This window comes from Myxine glutinosa, chromosome 4 (genome assembly GCF_964187855.1).
Source record: "Myxine glutinosa chromosome 4, kmMyxGlut1.1, whole genome shotgun sequence".
NCBI classification, from domain to species: Eukaryota; Metazoa; Chordata; class Myxini; order Myxiniformes; family Myxinidae; genus Myxine; species Myxine glutinosa.
In genome coordinates this window covers 165599894-165622368 of record NC_136264.1, presented here as the reverse complement: position 1 = coordinate 165622368, position 22475 = coordinate 165599894, and the positions used below count along the sequence as shown (strand labels likewise).

Here is a 22475-nt window from a genome sequence, read left to right as displayed (position 1 = left end):
CGGACAAAAGCCTCGCACAAATTACACCATGAAGGCCCAATGGTCATGTCTGTGCCACAAATCACGGGCGCACTGAATTGAAAATATATAGAACGCTCATACTCCGTGAAAAGTGAAGCCGCCGTGTCGCCATCTTGGTCAGCACGACTCGACCAACTCGCTTCGCGGATCTCGTTTTGTGCGGCAATAAACTGCTCCAATCGGTTACGGAAGGGTTGTGGAAAGAGGTTTCACAGCTGTTTCAAAGACATTTAATTCATATCGCACAAAATCGATACAAAACACGATCGCATAAAAGGTGAAAAAACGTGTGACGTGTGACGGGATGGAACATCACGTGATCGCTCTGAGCGAATCAGTCTGGCGGCGGGAATGGAACATCACGTGATCGCTCTGAGCGAATCAGCGAGCTGCTCTGGAACCGGCTGAGATTAGCGGGTACTTCGCTGAAATGCGCTGAGGTAAATATGAATAAAAAATATGGATCGTCAAATATTTTGAGTTCGGCCATGTTCGTCCCAGGCTCAATGGCCATGTCTATGCCAAATATCAAGCACGTAAGCTTCTCCGTTTAGGAGTCTATCGGTAACATTACACACACACACACAAACACACACACACACACACACACACACACACAAACTGTGTTTTATATATATAGATACGTGTATATAAAAAAAACATCGTATGTTTCGAGAGTAATGTTTCGTTATGTTTCGAGAGTTCTTCTCTGAGTCTGGGATGTCAGCAGTTTGAACTCAAAGCCACAACAAACTTTTTATTTTTTGTATACAAGATCGAGGCTCATTTAAGAGCAAGCACATCAAACACATATTCGCATATACGAAACAAAAACGGACACGTAAAACAATAAACGGAGGGGGAGACAAGATGGGGAGAGAGAGGGAAGCACACAAGCACAACAGTCGAGAACAGGGACATCGGGAGATCTGTTCAAAGGGAAAGGACTGGGGGGTGGGTGGGGGGGGGTAAGGGAAAGGACTGGGGGGTGGGTGGGGGGGGGGGTAAGGGGGAGGGAAGGGGTACACGGTACAAAACAAATTGACACTACAAGGAATTTCAGGAATGAAGTCGATGATTGAAAGATGTGGATCTGGGGTGAATTAGCAGGGGTATAAAAGATCAAGGTTTTGGATGGGGAAAGATAAGAGATGGTGATCAACAGCTGTTTTAAAGACCTGGAGGGAGGAGGTGCATTGAAGAGAGTGAGGGATTTGTTCCAGATATGGGAGAAAAGAGGAATGAAGGAGTGAAGGTGAGCAGAGAGTCTTGATTTTTGGCAGTTTAACCATAAGAGGGTTGCAGGCAGATCTTGTGCGACCTGTAGGAATATTAGGGGGACAGAGAGAGCTGGGGGAGCTAGGCCGGAGAGGAGTCGGTAGAAGACAGAAAGACCACCAACCTGCCTGCGGTGAGTGAGTGAAAGGCCCTCGGAGATAGCGTCATCGCGGGAGATTCCAAGGATTCCGAAAGCTTTGGTTTCAACAGTGTGAAGCCGAGCGAGGTGTGAGGCAGGAGCAACAGCCCATACGGGAGAGAAGTATTCCATTGAGCTGCGGATGAAAGCTTTGCATGTGGTGAGTGGTAAATTATTTGTAAAATGGTAAATTTATTTGTAAAATGGTAAATTCTGGCAAAAAGGGAAAAGTAAATATATGGCAAATGGTAAAAGTAAATTATTGGTATGTGGTGGTTACCTTATGTGCAGGTAACCATTACCTTATTTGGGCATAATACACGCGCACGGGCCTGTTGGACTTTTGGTTGTGTTGACGTGACGCACGCGCGGTTGCCGGAGCCACGCCCTCGGAAGAGGGCTTTTGGCTTTATATAAGCGTGCCGACTTCCGTTCGCTTTTAGTGTGCTGGATCTTGCTGTTTGAATAAACCAACTTCGAACCCTACGAATGGCCTCGTTCTCTCGCCTTCCGCGACTCCTAAAGGTAAAACATTTGGAAAATGGTGAATTCTGCTCTCTTTCTTGATGATTGAATGGTAAATTCTGCCGGGCTGAACAGTTTATGTTTTGTATCCCACTGATTGGTCAGATCTGGATCCAGACATGAACCAAAATCAAATCGCCTTGTTCTTCTCACTGAACCAACTCATCCACAGAGTTCAGTCACAATTCCTCCACATATTTTTGAGATATCGTGCCATGTATCGTTTTTTTTGCCCGATCTTTCAATGGTGAAGGGTCACTGAAAAAAATTCTCGGATCTAGATTTGGATCCGGATCTTCACCAATATCTAATAATTTAGTCCTTGTCACGTACACAACCTCTCCACCAAATTTCATCCGAATCCGTCCATAACCTTTTGATATATGCTGTTCAGAAACAAACACATAATCAAGAAATACGTCGCGCAGAGCAGGATACTTGTGAAATCCAGACAATAAATTTGACCTTAAAAATAATTGGTGGGTGAAATCAGTGACAGGACATTGAAATCCTCTTCAAATTTCAAAACAATCGGATGAAAATTGAGGATTTTGGAAATTCCACTGAGGTTGTTGACCTTTGGCCTATGTTGACTTTTTGGTCAATGATAACCTCAAAATAATTGGTGGTCGAATTCAGTGTCGTGATCCTGAAATACTCTTCAAATTTCAAAATAATCGGATGAAAATTGAGGATTTAGAAATTCCACTGAAGTTGTTGACCTTTGGCCTATGTTGACTTTTTGGTCAATGATGACCTCAAAAATAATTGGTGGGTGAAATCAGTGACAGGACATGGAAATGCTCTTCAAATTTCAGGTCAATCAGATGACAATTGAGGATTTTCGAAATTTGACAAAGCTGTTGATTATTTTGACCTTTTGACCTCAAAATCAAAAGGGATCTTCCTCATGACAACCCTCAGACCAGATCAGAGAGCAAAACCACCCTAGGGGAGAAAACAGCCTACATGGCAAATTTGAGACCTGTGGGTCAAAAACTGTGGCCAGAAAATCAGAACAAATACACAAACTTGGCTCAAACATGCACAGCACAATAAATACAGTCCGGCACAAACTGCATCATGTGTTCAGAAAGCAGATACTGTATATAAAAAAGACATCGTAGTCAACAGGATTCGAACCTGCGCAGGGAGACCCCAATGGATTTCTCGTCCATTGCCTTAACCACTCGGCCACGACTACAACTGGTGACAACTGGATAATAGGGTGGAGTAAAAATAAAATTTTAAAATTTTTTATAAGCTAGTATATGGGAAATGTGCCAAATGACCATAGAAACAATCCTGCAAAATTATAATTATTTCTGACCACTCCTTCATCGCCCTCAATCTGATTGAAATTTTGGCATATTATCGCATTTCGACATGTGTCGCATTTCGTGATACATGCTTTGATCTGCCATTGACCACGAGGTGACTTGGAGAAGAAGGGGGGCACCAGAACAGGGTGTGGCCCACCCCCGCGTCATCAAAGGCGTGGCCACAAAGCCCTCAGCCAGCCAACCAGGGCTGAGGAGCGTCACCGACGGGGGTGGTTTGGTGAGCTGCGTAGTGATACGCACCCCGTTTATATTAGCACTGGCTGGGACTATTTATGCCAGATGAGACGATTTGCTGCACTTGGGCGATTGCTGCACTCCTGCCACCCCCCTTCAATTCGTGTGAGTTCGTTCGTGTTGTTTGTGCTGTTTGTCTGTCTGTCTGGGGAACCCTAAGTTAAGCCTGTAATAAGTTGTTTTTGTTTGTATTCAGAACGATGGCGGTCACAAGAGATCAGGTTACATGCGTGATATTTGGAGCTCCACGAAACATCCAAACTAACGTTCTCCCAATGTACGCTGATGTCATGAAAGGATACCTTTAATCTCGGCAACAGCTTAGGACGGAGAATGGCAAATACCCTTCATTTGGTGACATATCTCACAAACTGTGCTATGAAATTCAAGAGGTATGGGAAACGGCCTCTCTTCCAACGGTATCGCACGTGCAAGCGATTGAAAAACTCAGATCTTTCCATGACGAGTACAATTCAGTCCTAAAAGTCTACAAGGGAAGAAAGGATCAAGCCACCTACAAACAACGACTCACAGACTTTCTCGACAAATCTAACAATCTGTTTGATCTTAGCAAATGTAAATGTTCTGACATGGTGTCTAACTGTAACTGCTTGAAAGAACATAAAGTGCCGCAAAAAGAGCGAGAATTCCTTCAAGACCAGAGAGGACCGAGGAACATGGTAATTGGCGGAATAGATCAAGAAGAGACATCAAGATTGAAGAGGAAAGAGAAGAGACCAATCTCAAACGAATGAAAACTCACTACGAAGATGCCAAAAGTCAGATTGCTTCTTCATATGACGAAAGCGAAGAAGATTACGTGGATAGCGCGACTGACGATGAGTATATTTCTGAATCAGTTAATCTCCAGAGCACACCAAAACTGGTTCGACAACAGCAACAAATGACGATCTCACTACCTTCGCTCGCTAAAGCCTGCGACTGAACTGGCATCTCTGACAGATCAGCTGCTATATTAGCTACATCAGTTCTGCACGATCTCGGCGTAGTTTCACCAAAAGACCGTTCTAAAATAATTGATCGCAGCAAGATCCGCAGAGAACGTAGCAAAACTCGAGAAGAACTTCAAAGTGATGTCTGCACCGTCATAGAGGGACTATAATTTGATGGCAGGAAGGATAACACCATGACTCAGGTTCACGGCACTGACAACAAGAATCACCGAACAACAGTCAAAGAAGAACACGTCAGCATCATCGCAGAACCCGGTTCATCGTACTTCAGCCACACAACTCCATCATCAGGATCCAGCAAAAGCATTGCAGAGTCTTTAGTCACTAGTCTGAAGGAACGGAATGTGAAGACAGAGGACATCAATGTAGTCGGGTGTGACGGCACTAACGTGAATACAGGACATACAGGAGGTGTTATACGACAACTGGAAGAAACCTTCAATCGTCCACTGCAGTGGCTGGTATGTCTTCTTCATGCCAATGAACTTCCGCTGCGGCATCTGTTCGAGGAACTCGACGGCACAACTACAGGCCTGCGTGGATTCTCAGGACCCATTGGAAAACGTCTATCAACGTGTAACGAACAGCCTGTAACATCGTTTACGCCAGTGAAACTGAGTCAGGCATTGCCGAATGTGGACCCGAGAGACTGGAGTACAGACCAGCGATATCTCTTGGAAATGTGCAATGGCATTAGCGAAGGTGAATGCAGCGTCGATCTGGCCCTACGAAACCCTGGATGCCTGAATCACTCTCAGTGGCTTACAACAGCTAATAGAATACTCCGACTGTACGTCAGTGTCAAGACACCACCCGAGAAGTTGAAAACCATGGTGACATATATCATTCGAGTGTATGCTCCAATGTGGTTTTCCATCAAAGTCCACTCGTCATGCAAAGATGGAGCCAGGCACATCCACCAGATGATCGTCAAGTCACGATACCTTAGCGCTAAACACAAGAAGATCGTTGACCCTGTTATGCACCGCAAAGCGTACTTTGCACATCCGGAAAATATACTCCTGGCCATGATAACTGACCATCGACCTCAAATACGAGAATGGGGCTTGCGGCGAGTGATGAAAGCCAGAGCAACAGACAGACAGCCTACTGGACAGATACGACGGTTCAAGGTCCCCGCTAAACTCAACTTTGAAGCAGTGGAGTACTTCGACCTAATTGACTGGGGAGCGTGCGCCATCTCGGAGCCTCCCGTGATCCGAGGCATGTCAGACCCTGAGCTGAAGGAACTTATCACGATGGATGTCACCCCAACTGTCCTCTTCCCTAAATTCCCTTGCCACACACAGGCTGTGGAAAGGACTGTGAAACTCGTGACCGAGGCCGCTCAAGCTGTGTGTGGCAAGAAAAGGCGAGACGGCTTCATCCGTGCCCGTGTCACCTCGCGACAGATGATGCCATCGTTTGAATCGAAGCGCGACTTCACACACTTCACATTGTAACTGTGTGACTGTAACATTCTGAGACAAACTATAATAGACCTATGATTTGAATGCATCTATGAGCTGTTTTACTATGTTGCATAGTATAGTAAAATAAAAAGTTACTGAGGGAGATCAAAATATTGTTCAATTTTAATACAATTTTAACACAGTGGTCTATAGATGTAATGGCACCTTTTGGCATATCTAGCGAGTTAAAATTCAAAAAGAATTTTTTGGGGGCTATTTTCACTCCACCCTACTGGATAACATGAGCCTGGATTAGTTGTCCGTATTAAAAATGCAGAACCGCATACTTCTTGATATAAACGTGTTGTTCGAATCACGATGCTGGAGAAAAAAAAACTTTGATTCAATTTATTCATAAACAACCTCGGAGGTGTAATGTTTAGAGAGTCTTCTCTGAGTCAGGGATGTCAGCAGTTTGAACTCTTAAGCCACATCAAACATTTGTTAAATGGTAAATTCTGCTTCCTTTCTTGATTGAATGGTAAATTCTGCCGGGCTGAACCGTTTGTGTTTTGTATCCCACTGATTGGTCGGATCTGGATCCGGACATGAACCAAAATCAAATCGCCTTGTTCTTGTCACTGAACCAACTCATCCACAGAGTTCAGTCACAATTCCTCCACATATTTTTGAGATATCGTGCCATAGATAGTCTTTTTTGCCCTGTCTTTCAATAGTGAAGAATCACTGAAAAGAATTCTCGAATCTCTATTTGGATCCGGATCTTCACCGATGTCTCATAATTTCGTCCTTGTCAAGGACACAACCTCTCCACCAAATTTCATCCGAATCCATCCACAACTTTTTGAAATATACTGTTCAGAAACAAACACATAATGCAGACAATAAATCCAGACAATAAATTTGACTTTAAAAATTATTATTGGTGGTCGAATTGAGTGACAGGACATGCAAATCCTCTTCAACTTTCAAGACAATGGGATGAAAATTGAGGATTTTAGAAATTCCACTGAAGTTGCTGATCTTTGGCCTTTGTTGACTTTTTGGTCAATGATGACCTCAAAATAATTAATGGTTGAATTCAGTGCCGTGATGTGCAAATGATCTTCAAATGTTAAGTCAATCGGATGACAATTGAGGATTTTGGAAATTCTACTGAAGTTGTTTAGCTTTAGCCTGTGTTGACTTTTTGGTCAATGTTGACTTTTAAAAAATCATTATTGGTGGTCGAATTCAGTGCCGTGATCCTCAAAGCCTCTTCAAATTTCAAGACAATCGGATGAAAATTGAGGATTTAGAAATTCCACTGAAGTTGCTGATCTTTGGCCTTTGTTGACTTTTTGGTCAATGATGACCTCAAAATAATTCATGGTTGAATTCAGTGCCGTGATGTGCAAATGATCTTCAAATGTTAAGTCAATCGGATGACAATTAAGTTTTTTTCGAAATTTGACAAAGCTGTTGATTATTTTGACCTTTTGACCTCAAAATCAAAAGGGATCTTCCTCATGACAAACCTCAGACCAGATCAGAGAGCAAAACACCCTGGGGGAGAAAACAGTCTTCATCGCAAATTTGAGACCTGTGGGTCAAAAACTGTGGCCAGATTATCAGAACAAATACACAAACTTGGGTCAAACATGCACAGCACAATAAATACAGTCCAGCACAAACTGCATCATGTGTTCAGAAAGCAGATACTGTATATAAAAAAGACATCGTAGGCGACAGGATTCGAACCTGCGCAGGGAGACCCCAATGTATTTCCAGTCCATCGCCTTAACCACTCGGCCACGACTACAACTGGTGATAACTGGATAACATGAGCCTGGATTAGTTGTACGTATTAAAAAGGCAGAACCGCGTACTTCTTGATATCAACGTGTTGTTCGAATCACGATGCTGGAGAAAAAAAACTTTGATTCAATTTATTCATAAACAACCTCGGAGGTGTTATGTTTCGAGAGTCTTCTCTGAGACTGGGATGTCAGCAGTTTGAACTCTTAAGCCACATCAAACATTTGTTAAATGGTAAATTCTGCTTCCTTTCTTGATTGAATGGTAAATTGTGCCGGGCTGAACCGTTTGTGTTTTGTATCCCACTGATTGGTCGGATCTGGATCCGGACATGAACCAAAATCAAATCGCCTTGTTCTTCTCACTGAACCATCTCATCCACAGAGTTCAGTCACAATTCCTCCACATCTTTTTGAGATATTGTGCCATCGATCGTCTTTTTTGCCGTGTCTTTCAATGGTGAAGAATCAATGAAAAAAATTCTCCGATCCACATTTGGATCCGGATCTTCACAATTATCTAATAATTTCGTCCTTGTCACGGACACAACCTCTCCACCAAATTTCATCCGAATCCATCCACAACTTTTTGAAATATACTGTTCAGAAACAAACACATAATGCAGACAATAAATCCAGACAATAAATTTGACTTTAAAAATTATTATTGGTGGTCGAATTCAGTGACAGGACATGCAAATCCTCTTCAACTTTCAAGACAATGGGATGAAAATTGAGGATTTTAGAAATTCCAATGAAGTTGCTGATCTTTGGACTTTGTTGACTTTTTGGTCAATGATGACCTCAAAATAATTAATGGTCGAATTCAGTGACGTGATGTGCAAATGATCTTCAAATGTTAAGTCAATCGGATGAAAAGTGAGGATTTAGAAATTCCACTGAAGTTGTTGACTTTGGACATTGCTGACGTTTTGATCAATGTTGACCACTAAAAATAGTTGGTGGATGAAATCAGTGACAGGAAATGGAAATGCTCTTCAAATTTCAAAACAATCGGATGAAAATTGAGGATTTAGAAATTCCACTGAAGTTGCTGACCTTTGGCCTTTGTTGACTTTTTGATCAATGATGACCTCAAAATAATTCATGGTCGAATTCAGTGACGTGATGTGCAAATGATCTTCAAATGTTAAGTCAATCGGATGAAAAGTGAGGATTTAGAAATTCCACTGAAGTTGTTGACTTTGGACATTGCTGACGTTTTGATCAATGTTGACCACTAAAAATAATTGGTGGTCGAATTCAGTGACGTGATCCGCAAATGCTCTTCAAATGTCAAGTCAATCGGATGAAAAGTGAGGATTTAGAAATTCCACTGAAGTTGTTGACCTTTGGACTTTGTTGACTTTTTGATCAATGATAACCACTAAAAATAATTGGTGGTCGAATTCAGTGACGTGATCCGCAAATGCTCTTCAAATGTCAAGTCAATCGGATGAAAAGTGAGGATTTAGAAATTCCACTGGAGTTGTTGACCTTTGGACATTGTTGACGTTTTGATCAATGTTGACAATAAAAAATAGTTGGTGGATGAAATCAGTGACAGGAAATGGAAATGCTCTTCAAATTTCAAAACAATCAGATGAAAATTGAGGATTTAGAAATTCCACTGAAGTTGTTGACCTTTGGACTTTGTTGACTTTTTGATCAATGATGACCTCAAAGAATAATTGGTGGTCGAATTCAGAGACGTGATCTGCAAATGCTCTTCAAATGTCAAGTCAATCGGATGACAATTAAGGATTTTCGAAATTTGACAAAGCTGTTGATAATTTTGACCTTTTGACCTCAAAATCAAAAGGGATCTTCCTCATGACAAACCTCAGACCAGATCAGAGAGCAAAACCACCCTCGGGGAGAAACAGTCTTCATCGCAAATTTGAGACCTGTGGGTCAAAAACAGTGGCCAGAAAATCAGAACAAATACACAAACTTGGCTCAAACATGCACAGCACAATAAATACAGTCCGGCACAAATTGTATCATGTGTTCAGAAAGCAGATACTGTATATAAAAAAGACATCGTAGTCGGCAGGATTTGAACCTGCGTGGAGGAGACCCCAATGGATTTCTAGTCCATCGCCTTAACCACTCGACCATGACTACAATTGGTGATAACTGCATAACATGAGCCTGGATTAGTTGTACGTATTAAAAATGCAGAACCGCGTACTTCTTGATATCAACATGTTGTTCGAATCACGATGCTGGAGAAAAAAAACTTTGATTCAATTTATTCATAAACAACCTCGGAGGTGTAATGTTTCGAGAGTCTTCTCTGAGTCTGGGATGTCAGCAGTTTGAACTCTTAAGCCACATCAAACATTTGTTAAATGGTAAATTCTGCTTCCTTTCTTGATTGAATGGTAAATTCTGCCGGGCTGAAACCGTTTGTGTTTTGTATCCCACTGATTGGTCGGATCTGGATCCGGACATGAACCAAAATCAAATCGCCTTGTTCTTCTCACTGAACCAACTCATTCACAGAGTTCAGTCACAATTCCTCCACATATTTTTGAGATATCGTGCCATAGATCGTGTTTTTTGCCCTGTCTTTCAATGGTGAAGAATCAATGAAAAAAATTCTCGGATCCGAATTTGGATCTGGATCTTCACGAATCTCTAATAATTTCGTCCTTGTCACGGACACAACCTCTCCACCAAATTTCATCCGAATCCATCCACAACTTTTTGAAATATACTGTTCAGAAACGAACACATAATGCAGACAATAAATCCAGACAATAAATTTGACTTTAAAAATTATTATTGGTGGTCGAATTCAGTGACAGGCCATGCAAATCCTCTTCAACTTTCAAGAGAATGGGATGAAAACTGAGGATTTTAGAAATTCCACTGAAGTTGCTGATCTTTGGCCTTTGTTGACTTTTTGGTCAACGATGACCTCAAAATAATTAATGGTCGAATTCAGTGACGTGATGTGCAAATGATCTTCAAATGTTAAGTCAATCGGATGACAATTGAGGATTTTGGAAATTCCACTGAAGTTGTTTTGCTTTAGCCTGTGTTGACTTTTTGGTCAATGTTAACTTCAAAAAAAAATCATTATGGGTGGTCGAATTCAGTGCCATGATCCTCAAATCCTCTTCAAATTTCAAGACAATCGGATGAAAAGTGAGGATTTAGAAATTCCACTGAAGTTGTTGACCTTTGGACATTGCTGACGTTTTGATCAATGTTGACAATAAAAATAGTTGGTGGATGAAATCAGTGACAGGACATGGAAATGCTCTTCAAATTTCAAAACAATCGGATGAAAATTGAGGATTTAGAAATTCCACGGAAGTTGTTGACCTTTGAACTTTGTTGACTTTTTGATCAATGATGACCTCTAAAAATAATTGGTGGTCGAATTCAGTGACGTGATCCGCAAATGCTCTTCAAATGTCAAGTCAATCAGATGACAATTAAGGATTTTCGAAATTTGACAACGCTGTTGATTATTTTGACCTTTTGACCTCAAAATCAAAAGGGATCGTCCTCATGACAAACCTCAGAACAGAACAGAGAGCAAAACCACCCTGGGGGAGAAAACAGTCTTCATGGCAATGAGACCTGTGGGTCAAAAACTGTGGCCAGAAAATCAGAACAAATACACAAACTTGGCTCAAACATGCACAGCACAATAAATACAGTCCGGCACAAACTGCATCACGTGTTTAGAAAGCAGATACTGTATATAAAAAAGACATCGTAGTCGGCAGGATTTGAACCTGCGCGGGGAGACCCCAATGGATTTCTAGTCCATCGCCTTAACCACTCGGCCACGACTACAACTGGTGATAACTTGATAACATGAGCCTGGATTAGTTGTACGTATTAAAAATGCAGAACCGCGTACTTCTTGATATCAACATGTTGTTCGAATCACGATGCTGGAGAAAAAAAACTTTGATTCAATTTATTCATAAACAACCTCGGAGGTGTAATGTTTCGAGAGTCTTCTCTGAGTCTGGGATGTCAGCAGTTTGAACTCTTAAGCCACATCAAACGTTTGTTAAATGGTAAATTCTGCTTCCTTTCTTGATTGAATGGTAAATTCTGCCGGGCTGAACCGTTTGTGTTTTGTATCCCACTGATTGGTCAGATCTGGATCCGGACATGAACCAAAATCAAATCGCCTTGTTCTTCTCACTGAACCAACTCATCCACAGAGTTCAGTCACAATTCCTCCACATATTTTTGAGATATCGTGCCATAGATCGTCTTTTTTGCCCTGTCTTTCAATGGTGAAGAATCAATGAAAAAAATTCTCGGATCCAGATTTGGATCCGGATCTTCACGAATATCTAATAATTTCGTCCTTGTCACGGACACAACCTCTCCACCAAATTTCATCCGAATCCATCCACAACTTTTTGAAATATACTGTTCAGAAACAAACACATAATGCAGACAATAAATCCAGACAATAAATTTGACTTTAAAAATTATTATTGGTGGTCGAATTCAGTGACAGGACATGCAAATCCTCTTCAACTTTCAAGACAATGGGATGAAAATTAAGGATTTTAGAAATTCCAATGAAGTTGCTGATCTTTGGCCTTTGTTGACTTTTTGGTCAATGATGACATCAAAATAATTCATGGTCGAATTCAGTGACATGATGTGCAAATGATCTTCAAATGTTAAGTCAATCGGATGACAATTGAGGATTTTGGAAATTCCACTGAAGTTGTTTACCTTTGGCCTGTGTTGACTTTTTGGTCAATGTTGACTTTTAAAAAATCATTATTGGTGGTCGAATTCAGTGCCGTGATCCTCAAATCCTCTTCAAATTTCAAGACAATCGAATGAAAAGTGAGGATTTAGAAATTCCACTGGAGTTGTTGACCTTTGGACATTGTTGACGTTTTGATCAATGTTGACAATAAAAAATAGTTGGTGGATGAAATCAGTGACAGGAAATGGAAATGCTCTTCAAATTTCAAAACAATCAGATGAAAATTGAGGATTTAGAAATTCCACTGAAGTTGTTGACCTTTGGACTTTGTTGACATTTTGGTCAATGATGACCTCAAAATAATTTATGGTCGAATTCAGTGCCGTGATGTGCAAATGATCTTCAAATGATCTGAAAGATTGGATGTCACGTCTTTTCGAAGCTGTCCATGCGCTCACGCTTTCGAAGTTAAGTGATAATTCTCAATTGTGTTTTTGTCGAGACTGTATCTATCCTTCGGTGTATGTACCTACAGCGTATCTTTTGGAAAATTTTCGGTGCTAATTTTTCGTTCATGTATACACAATCGTCGGTTAATGGTATCGAGTATTCTGCGGCCTAGTACTCGTAGGCTTAGACTACCGTACCGTCTCAGACCTTGTGGTTTGTTTTTCTCTCAGCGATTCGTCGAATGCGCTGAAATAATTTTCGTTCTCTGTTTCGTACCAGTCGTTCACCCCGTCCTCCTTGTTTAATATCTGTACTCACAAAAAAAAAAAAAAAAAAAAACCCAAAAAAATATTTCCTTCCCAGGTCTTATTCGTTTATTTGTTGTTCTTATTTGTTCGTTCGTTCTTCATTCGCGATCACGCGGTTAGAAATGTATAATCTCTCCCCTGAACAACTATTTTCTCTCATATATTATAACACCCTTTTCTTCTTTGCCTACAAAAGGATGCTTTCGTCTTGCTCACCAAATCTATTCATTCCAAAAAATATCTATAATACCATCTCTTACAGTTCCTCCTTTCTACATTCCCTAAACTATCCAGAACTCCATCCCTCCTCCAGTGTCCTCAAACGTATTTTTGACTCGAAGGTCTCAAACTCATTTTGCAAAAAATGTTCGTTTCCCATGAATCGTACACTTTTCAAAATCCAATCTCACCCCTCCCCTCCAAATCCTCCCCATCACCCATCCCTTTCAAATCTCCCCCCTTGCCCCTTCCCTCCCCTCCCTCCTAAACTCCCCCCACACCCCTCCCCTCCGAGACTCTCCCTCGCTCCTCCCCTCCTAGACTCCCCTCTCACCCCTCCTCCTCAAAGCATCCTCCCTGCTTCTTCCTCCTTCCAACTTTCACCTTCATCTCCCCAAACCTCCTGCCTTGCTCTTCCCCCTCCTCAAATAACACCTCACTGTGCCTCACCCAATCTCCATCAAACCTTTTGTCTGCCCCATTCTTCCCTTTCTCCAAGCTATTCTGAAATCTCTGACACACCTTCAACAGCTCTCCCTACCTCTTCCTCCTCTTCCACATCTTACCCTACCCCTCCCCCCCCCTGTTCTGGACCCGATGCTCCCCCTTCCTCTTCATTAACGGTATGGACCTCAAACATCCGGGGCCTTCGCTCAAACTTGACTGACCTCTCCATACAGGTTGCTTCTGACAAACCAGATGTGATCTGCTTAACAGAAACTTTCCTCCTTCATGATGTCTCTGATGCCTTGGTATCTCTCCCAGGTTACTCCCTCCTCCGGTATGATAGACCTGAGCCTCGTCCTGGAGGTGGGGTTGCTATCTTTATAAAAAACTCTCTTCCTCACTCGCCCTCCACTGCCCTCTCTCCACCTCACCCCCAGGAATACCTTTGGCTACGGCTTCCCCTTCGCTCCCACCTTTTGTTCATATGTGTGTTGTACCGTCCACCAATCAGCGATGACTCCATCTACATCTCACTGTCTGATAATATGGACCAACTTCTATCTACCCATCCCAACTCTCTCTTCCTCATATGTGGTGATTTCAATTGTCACCATGCCAGTTGGCTGGGTGTGGGTACCTCTCTCACCAGCCATGGCTCTTCAGCAAAGGACTTCTGCGACTCACTGGGACTGACACAATCTGTCAATTTCCCGACCCGGATCTCAGTCAACGGAGCATCTTCTCTTCTGGATTTGGTTATGACAAACTTCCCTGAAAATGTCTGCTGCTCTTCTTCTGCTCCAATCGGCTCATCTGATCATGTGCTTGTCAAAGTGGACATCTCTCTGACCATTCTCAGAGAGCCTCCTCAGCGTCGACGAGTCTGGCATTTCACTCAGGCCAACTGGCATGGTCTTCAAGCAGCCATCAATCATCTGGACTGGTCTCCCATCTCTACCGCCTCTGACATCAACTCATCCTGGGAATTCTTTCAAAGTAAATTGCTCTCTCTCATGCACAGATTTATACCATCTCGTCTTCAGTTGTCATACCCTTCCTCCCGTCCATGGTACACGGAATCTTGTGGTGAGGCTGTTGCCCTGAAACAACTTGCTTTTGTCTCCTGGAAAGCAAATCCAACGGAAGGAAATCTCATTTCCTTTCACAAAGCCCGAAACAAGTGTGTGTCCACCCTCAGGAGAGCCAGGAAACAATATCTCACCATTCTCAAGACCGAACTTTCTTATCTGTCTCCCTCTTCCAAATCCTGGTGGCGTCTGGTCAAATCTGTTTCTGGTGTTTGTTCCCCCTCCATCCCCTCCCTCACCTCAAACGGCTTAACGGCTGACTCCGCACGTGAAAAAGCTGAATGCCTCAACTCTGTGTTTGCCTCTAAATCTTGTGTCCCAAACCCATCCCTCTCTGTACCCACCGTACCCAGTCGTACCCAGCTGCTCCTGGACTCTGTGTCCTTTCCTCCTGACAAGGTGGAAAAGTTTCTGTCAACCCTCGACTCTGATTCTGCAACTGGTCCTGACGGCATCAGCCCACGGGTCCTAAAATCATGTTCTTCTGCTCTTTCACTCCCTCTTTCTGTTCTCTTCACCCTCTCTTTTGCTCAAGGTCATCTGCCATCTGCTTGGAAATCAGCCAACATCACCGCTTTGCACAAAAAAGGTGCAAAAACAGATCCCAGCAACTACAGACCAATCAGCCTTCTCCCAATTATCAGCAAAGTCATGGAATCCATCATTGCTTCAGATATTAAATCTTTCCTCTTCTCCAATGGCTTGATCTCTGATCATCAATTTGGTTTCAGACCTGGTCACTCTACTCTGGACATGCTGCTTCTGCTTTCTCAACAATGGATGGAGGTCCTCAACGCCAAACAGGAAATTAGAGCTGTCTCCCTTGACATTTCACGTGCCTTCGATACGGTCTGGCACCCTGCTCTGCTCTCCAAACTCTCCTCCTTTGGTATCCATGGAAATCTCCATGCATGGCTGGCGGACTTCCTCTCTGGTCGTAGTCAACGTGTGGCCCTGAATGGGTTTCTCTCATCTCCTCTTCCTGTTCAGGCTGGAGTTCCCCAAGGTAGTGTTCTGGGCCCTGTGCTTTTTCTGGTCTTCATCAATGATCTCTCTGACTCTCTTGAAAATCCTCTCTATCTCTTTGCTGACGACTCTACTCTCTGTCGCTCCATTCCTCATCCCTCAGATCGGCAGTCTGCAGCTTCCTCACTCTCTGCAGACCTGGACAAAATCACAGACTGGTCAAACAAGTGGAACATGTCTTTCAATCCTGACAAATCTCACATTCTTACAATGTCTCTCCGAAAGGACCGACTGGACAACCCTCCCATCTACTTTCTCAACAATCCTCTCCAAGAAGTTCTGTCGCTCAAGCTTTTGGGTCTCACTATCTGCCATGATCTTTCTTGGGAAAACCACATTTCCAAGCTGGCCTCCAAAGCCAGTCGCCGACTGGGCATCCTCCGTCGTGCGAAGTCCTTCCTTGGCACACCTGAGCTCCTCACCACATACAAGGCTTTCATCCGCAGCTCAATGGAATACTGTTCCCCCCTCTGGGCTGGTGCTCCTGCCTCACACCTGGCTCGGCTTCACGCTGTTGAATCCAAAGCTTTCAGAATCATTGGAATCTCCCGCGATGAAGCTATCTCTGAGGGCCTTTCACTCACTCACCGCAGGCAGGTAGGTGGTCTTTCTGTCTTCTACCGACTCCTCTCCGGCCTTGCTCCCCCAGCTCTCTCTGTGCTCTGTCCCCCCAATATTCCTTCAGGTCGCACAAGATCTGCCTGCAACCCTCTTATGGTTAAACTGCCAAAGTCTAGGCTCTCTGCTCACCTTCACTCTTTCATTCCCCTTTTCTCCCGCCTCTGGAAAAAACTCCCCCACTCCCTTCAATCCCACTCCTCCCTCCAGGTCTTTAAAACAGCTGTTCACCACCATCTCTTATCTTCCCCCATCGAAAACCTTGATCTTTTCTACCCCCGGTAATTCACCCCAGAGTCCTTGCAGTGTTCATATGTTTTAATCCTCTCCCACCTCCCCCCAAGTCCTCCCGATGTCCCTGCTCTCAAATGTTGTGTTTGTGTCCTTCCCCTTCTTCCCCCTCTCTTTTGTGTCCTCCCCCCTCTCTCCCCATCTTGTCTGCCGCTCCCCTTGTTTTTTGTGTTTTGTGTGTCGGTTTGTCTTTTTGTGTGATTAATGTTTGCTCTTTCACGAGCCTCGATCTTGTATACAAAAAAAAAAAAAAAAAAAAAAAAAAAATGTTAAGTCAATCGGATGACAATTGAGGATTTTGGAAATTCCACTGAAGTTGTTTACGTTTGGCCTGTGTTGACTTTTTGGTCAATGATGACCTCAAAATAATTCATGGTCGAATTCAGTGCCGTGATGTGCAAATGATCTTCAAATGTTAAGTCAATCGGATGACAATTGAGGATTTTGGAAATTCCACTGAAGTTGTTTACCTTTAGCCTGTGTTGACTTTTTGGTCAATGTTGACTTTTAAAAAATCATTATTGGTGGTCTAATTCAGTGCCGTGATCCTCAAATCCTCTTCAAATTTCAAGACAATCGGTTGAAAATTGAGGATTCATAAATTCCAATGAAGTTGTTTACCTTGGGACTTTGTTGACTTTTTGGTCAATGATGACCTCCAAATAATTCATGGTCGAATTCAGTGCCGTGATGTGCAAATGATCTTCAAATGTTAAGTCAATCGGATGACAATTGAGGATTTAGAAATTCCACTGAAGTTGTTTAACTTTGGCCTGTGTTGACTTTTTGGTCAATGATGACCTCAAAAAATAATTGGTGGTCGAATTCAGCGACGTGATCTGCAAATGCTCTTCAAATTTCAAGTCAATCGGATGACAATTAAGGATTTTCGAAATTTGACAAAGCTGTTGATTATTTTGACCTTTTGACCTCAAAATCAAAAGGGATCTTCCTCATGACAAACCTCAGACCAGATCAGAGAGCAAAACACCCTGGGGGAGAAAACAGTCTTCATCGCAAATTTCAGACCTGTGGGTCAAAACTGTGGCCAGAAAATCAGAACAAATACACAAACTTGGCTCAAACATGCACAGCACAATAAATACAGTCCGGCACAAACTGCATCACGTGTTCAGAAAGCAGATACTGTATATGAAAAAGACATCGTAATCGGCAGGATTTGAACCTGCGCGGGGAGACCCCAATGGATTTCTAGCCCATCGCCTTAACCACTCGGCCACAACTACAACTGGTGACAATTGGATAACATGAGCTTGGATCAGTTGTACGTATTAAAAATGCAGAACCGCGTACTTCTTGATATCAACGTGTTGTTCGAATCACGATGCTGGAGAAAAAAAACTTTGAATTCAATTTATTCACAAACAACCTCGGAGGTGTAATGTTTCGAGAGTCTTCTCTGAGTCTGGGATGACAGCAGTTTGAACTCTTAAGCCACATCAAACATTTGTTAAATGGTAAATTTTGCTTCCTTTCTTGATTGAATGGTAAATTCTGCCGGGCTGAACCGTTTGTGTTTTGTATCCCACTGATTGGTCGGATCTGGATCCGGACATGAACCAAAATCAAATCGCCTTGTTCTTCTCACTGAACCATCTCATCCACAGAGTTCAGTCACAATTCCTCCACATATTTTTGAGATATCGTGCCATCGATCGTCTTTTTTGCCCTGTCTTTCAATGGTGAAGAACCAATGCAAAAAATTATTGGATCCACATTTGGATCCGGATCTTCACGAATATCTAAAAATTTCGTCCTTGTCACGTATACAACCTCTCCACCAAATTTCATCTGAATCCATCCACAACCTTTTGAAATATACTGTTCAGAAACAAACACATAATGCAGACAATAGATCCAGACAATAAATTTGACTTTAAAAATTACTATTGGTGGTCGAATTGAGTGACAGGACATGCAAATCCTCTTCAACTTTCAAGACAATGGGATGAAAATTGAGGATTTTAGAAATTCCACTGAAGTTGCTGATCTTTGGCCTTTGTTGACTTTTTGATCAATGATGACCTCAAAATAATTCATGGTCGAATTCAGTGACGTGATGTGCAAATGATCTTCAAATGTTAAGTCAATCGGATGACAATTGAGGATTTTGGAAATTCCACTGAAGTTGTTTACCTTTAGCCTGTGTTGCCTTTTTGGTCAATGTTAACTTTTTTTAAAAATCATTATGGGTGGTCGAATTCAGTGCCATGATCCTCAAATCCTCTTCAAATTTCAAGACAATCGGATGAAAAGTGAGGATTTAGAAATTCCACTGTAGTTGTTGACCTTTGGACATTGTTGACGTTTTGATCAATGTTGACAATAAAAATAGTTGGTGGATGAAATCAGTGACAGGAAATGGAAATGCTCTTCAAATTTCAAAACAATCGGATGAAAATTGAGGATTTAGAAATTCCACTGAAGTTGCTGACCTTTGGCCTTTGTTGACTTTTTGATCAATGATGACCTCAAAATAATTCATGGTCGAATTCAGTGACGTGATGTGCAAATGATCTTCAAATGTTAAGTCAATCGGATGACAATTGAGGATTTTGGAAATTCCACTGAAGTTGCTGACCTTTGGCCGTTGTTGACTTTTTGATCAATGATGACGTCACAAAACTAATTGGTGGTCGAATTCAGTGCCGTGATGTGCAAATGATCTTCAAATGTTAAGTCAATCGGATGAAAAGTGAGGATTTAGAAATTCCACTGAAGTTGTTGACTTTGGACATTGCTGACGTTTTGATCAATGTTGACCACTAAAAATAATTGGTGGTCGAATTCAGTGACGTGATCCGCAAATGCTCTTCAAATGTCAAGTCAATCGGATGAAAAGTGAGGATTTAGAAATTCCACTGAAGTTGTTGACCTTTGGACTTTGTTGACTTTTTGATCAATGATGACCACTAAAAATAATTGGTGGTCGAATTCAGTGACGTGATCCACAAATGCCCTTCAAATGTCAAGTCAATCGGATGAAAAGTGAGGATTTAGAAATTCCACTGGAGTTGTTGACATTTGGACATTGTTGACGTTTTGATCAATGTTGACAATAAAAAATAGTTGGTGGATGAAATCAGTGACAGGAAATGGAAATGCCCTTCAAATTTCAAAACAATCAGATGAAAATTGAGGATTTAGAAATTCCACTGAAGTTGTTGACCTTTGGACTTTGTTGAATTTTTGATCAATGATGACCTCAAAGAATAATTGGTGGTCGAATTCAGAGACGTGATCTGCAAATGCTCTTCAAATGTCAAGTCAATCGGATGACAATTAAGGATTTTCGAAATTTGACAAAGCTGTTGATAATTTTGACCTTTTGACCTCAAAATCAAAAGGGATCTTCCTCATGACAAACCTCAGACCAGATCAGAGAGCAAAACCACCCTCGGGGAGAAACAGTCTTCATCGCAAATTTGAGACCTGTGGGTCAAAAACAGTGGCCAGAAAATCAGAACAAATACACAAACTTGGCTCAAACATGCACAGCACAATAAATGCAGTCCGGCACAAATTGTATCATGTGTTCAGAAAGCAGATACTGTATATAAAAAAGACATCGTAGTCGGCAGGATTTGAACCTGCGCGGGGAGACCCCAATGGATTTCTTGTCCATCGCCTTAACCACTTGGCCACGACTACAACTGGTGATAACTGGATAACATGAGCCTGGATTAGTTGTACGTATTAAAAATGCAGAACCGCGTACTTCTTGATATCAACATGTTGTTCGAATCACGATGCTGGAGAAAAAAAACTTTGATTCAATTTATTCATAAACAACCTCGGAGGTGTAATGTTTCGAGAGTCTTCTCTGAGTCTGGGATGTCAGCAGTTTGAACTCTTAAGCCACATCAAACATTTGTTAAATGGTAAATTCTGCTTCCTTTCTTGATTGAATGGTAAATTCTGCCAGGCTGAAACCGTTTGTGTTTTGTATCCCACTGATTGGTCGGATCTGGATCCGGACATGAACCAAAATCAAATCGCCTTGTTCTTCTCACTGAACCAACTCATTCACAGAGTTCAGTCACAATTCCTCCACATATTTTTGAGATATCGTGCCATAGATCGTCTTTTTTGCCCTGTCTTTCAATGGTGAAGAATCAATGAAAAAAATTCTCGGATCCAAATTTGGATCTGGATCTTCACGAATCTCTAATAATTTCGTCCTTGTCACGGACACAACCTCTCCACCAAATTTCATCCGAATCCATCCACAACGTTTTGAAATATACTGTTCAGAAACGAACACATAATGCAGACAATAAATCCAGACAATAAATTTGACTTTAAAAATTATTATTGGTGGTCGAATTCAGTGACAGGCCATGCAAATCCTCTTCAACTTTCAAGAGAATGGGATGAAAATTGAGGATTTTAGAAATTCCACTGAAGTTGCTGATCTTTGGCCTTTGTTGACTTTTTGGTCAACGATGACCTCAAAATAATTAATGGTCGAATTCAGTGACGTGATGTGCAAATGATCTTCAAATGTTAAGTCAATCGGATGACAATTGAGGATTTTGGAAATTCCACTGAAGTTGTTTACCTTGGGCCTGTGTTGACTTTTTGGTCAATGATGACCTCAAAATAATTCATGGTCGAATTCAGTGCCGTGATGTGCAAATGATCTTCAAATGTTAAGTCAATCGGATGACAATTGAGGATTTTGGAAATTCCACTGAAGTTGTTTACCTTTAGCCTGTGTTGACTTTTTGGTCAATGTTGACTTTAAAAAAATCATTATTGGTGGTCTAATTCAGTGCCGTGATCCTCAAATCCTCTTCAAATTTCAAGACAATCGGATGAAAATTGAGGATTTAGAAATTCCACTGAAGTTGTTGACCTTTGGACTTTGTTGACTTTTTGGTCAATGATGACCTCAAAATAATTCATGGTCGAATTCAGTGCCGTGATGTGCAAATGATCTTCAAATGTTAAGTCAATCGGATGACAATTGAGGATTTAGAAATTCCACTGAAGTTGTTTAACTTTGGCCTGTGTTGACTTTTTGGTCAATGATGACCTCAAAATAATTCATGGTCGAATTCAGTGACGTGATGTGCAAATGATCTTCAAATGTTAAGTCAATCGGATGAAAAGTGAGGATTTAGAAATTCCACTGAAGTTGTTGACTTTGGACATTGCTGACGTTTTGATCAATGTTGACAATAAAAATAGTTGGTGGATGAAATCAGTGACAGGAAATGGAAATGCTCTTCAAATTTCAAAACAATCGGATGAAAATTGAGGATTTAGAAATTCCACTGAAGTTGTTGACCTTTGGACTTTGTTGACTTTTTGATCAATGATGACCTCTAAAAATAATTGGTGGTCGAATTCAGTGACGTGATCTGCAAATGCTCTTCAAATGTCAAGTCAATCAGATGACAATTAAGGATTTTCGAAATTTGACAACGCTGTTGATTATTTTGACCTTTTGACCTCAAAATCAAAAGGGATCTTCCTCATGACAAACCTCAGAACAGATCAGAGAGCAAAACCACCCTGGGGGAGAAAACAGTCTTCATGGCAAATTTGAGACCT

The 22475-nt window shown here is 41.7% G+C and overlaps 6 non-coding genes across 6 annotated transcripts; all 6 read right to left on the bottom strand.

The window, feature by feature from the left end:
* Positions 1 to 3085: 3085 nt before the first annotated feature.
* Positions 3086 to 3167, bottom strand: TRNAS-AGA (transfer RNA serine (anticodon AGA)). The gene has a single exon. It is a non-coding gene; the product is annotated as a tRNA-Ser (tRNA).
* A 4499-nt stretch (positions 3168 to 7666) lies between these two features.
* TRNAS-AGA (transfer RNA serine (anticodon AGA)) lies at positions 7667 to 7748 on the bottom strand. Its single transcript has one exon. It is a non-coding gene; the product is annotated as a tRNA-Ser (tRNA).
* A 2039-nt stretch (positions 7749 to 9787) lies between these two features.
* TRNAS-GGA (transfer RNA serine (anticodon GGA)) lies at positions 9788 to 9870 on the bottom strand. The gene has a single exon. It is a non-coding gene; the product is annotated as a tRNA-Ser (tRNA).
* Positions 9871 to 11477: 1607 nt separating this feature from the next.
* On the bottom strand, positions 11478 to 11559 carry TRNAS-AGA (transfer RNA serine (anticodon AGA)). Its single transcript has one exon. It is a non-coding gene; the product is annotated as a tRNA-Ser (tRNA).
* Positions 11560 to 18060: 6501 nt separating this feature from the next.
* Positions 18061 to 18142, bottom strand: TRNAS-AGA (transfer RNA serine (anticodon AGA)). The gene has a single exon. It is a non-coding gene; the product is annotated as a tRNA-Ser (tRNA).
* Positions 18143 to 20485: 2343 nt separating this feature from the next.
* On the bottom strand, positions 20486 to 20567 carry TRNAS-AGA (transfer RNA serine (anticodon AGA)). Its single transcript has one exon. It is a non-coding gene; the product is annotated as a tRNA-Ser (tRNA).
* Between the last annotated feature and the right edge of the window lie 1908 nt (positions 20568 to 22475).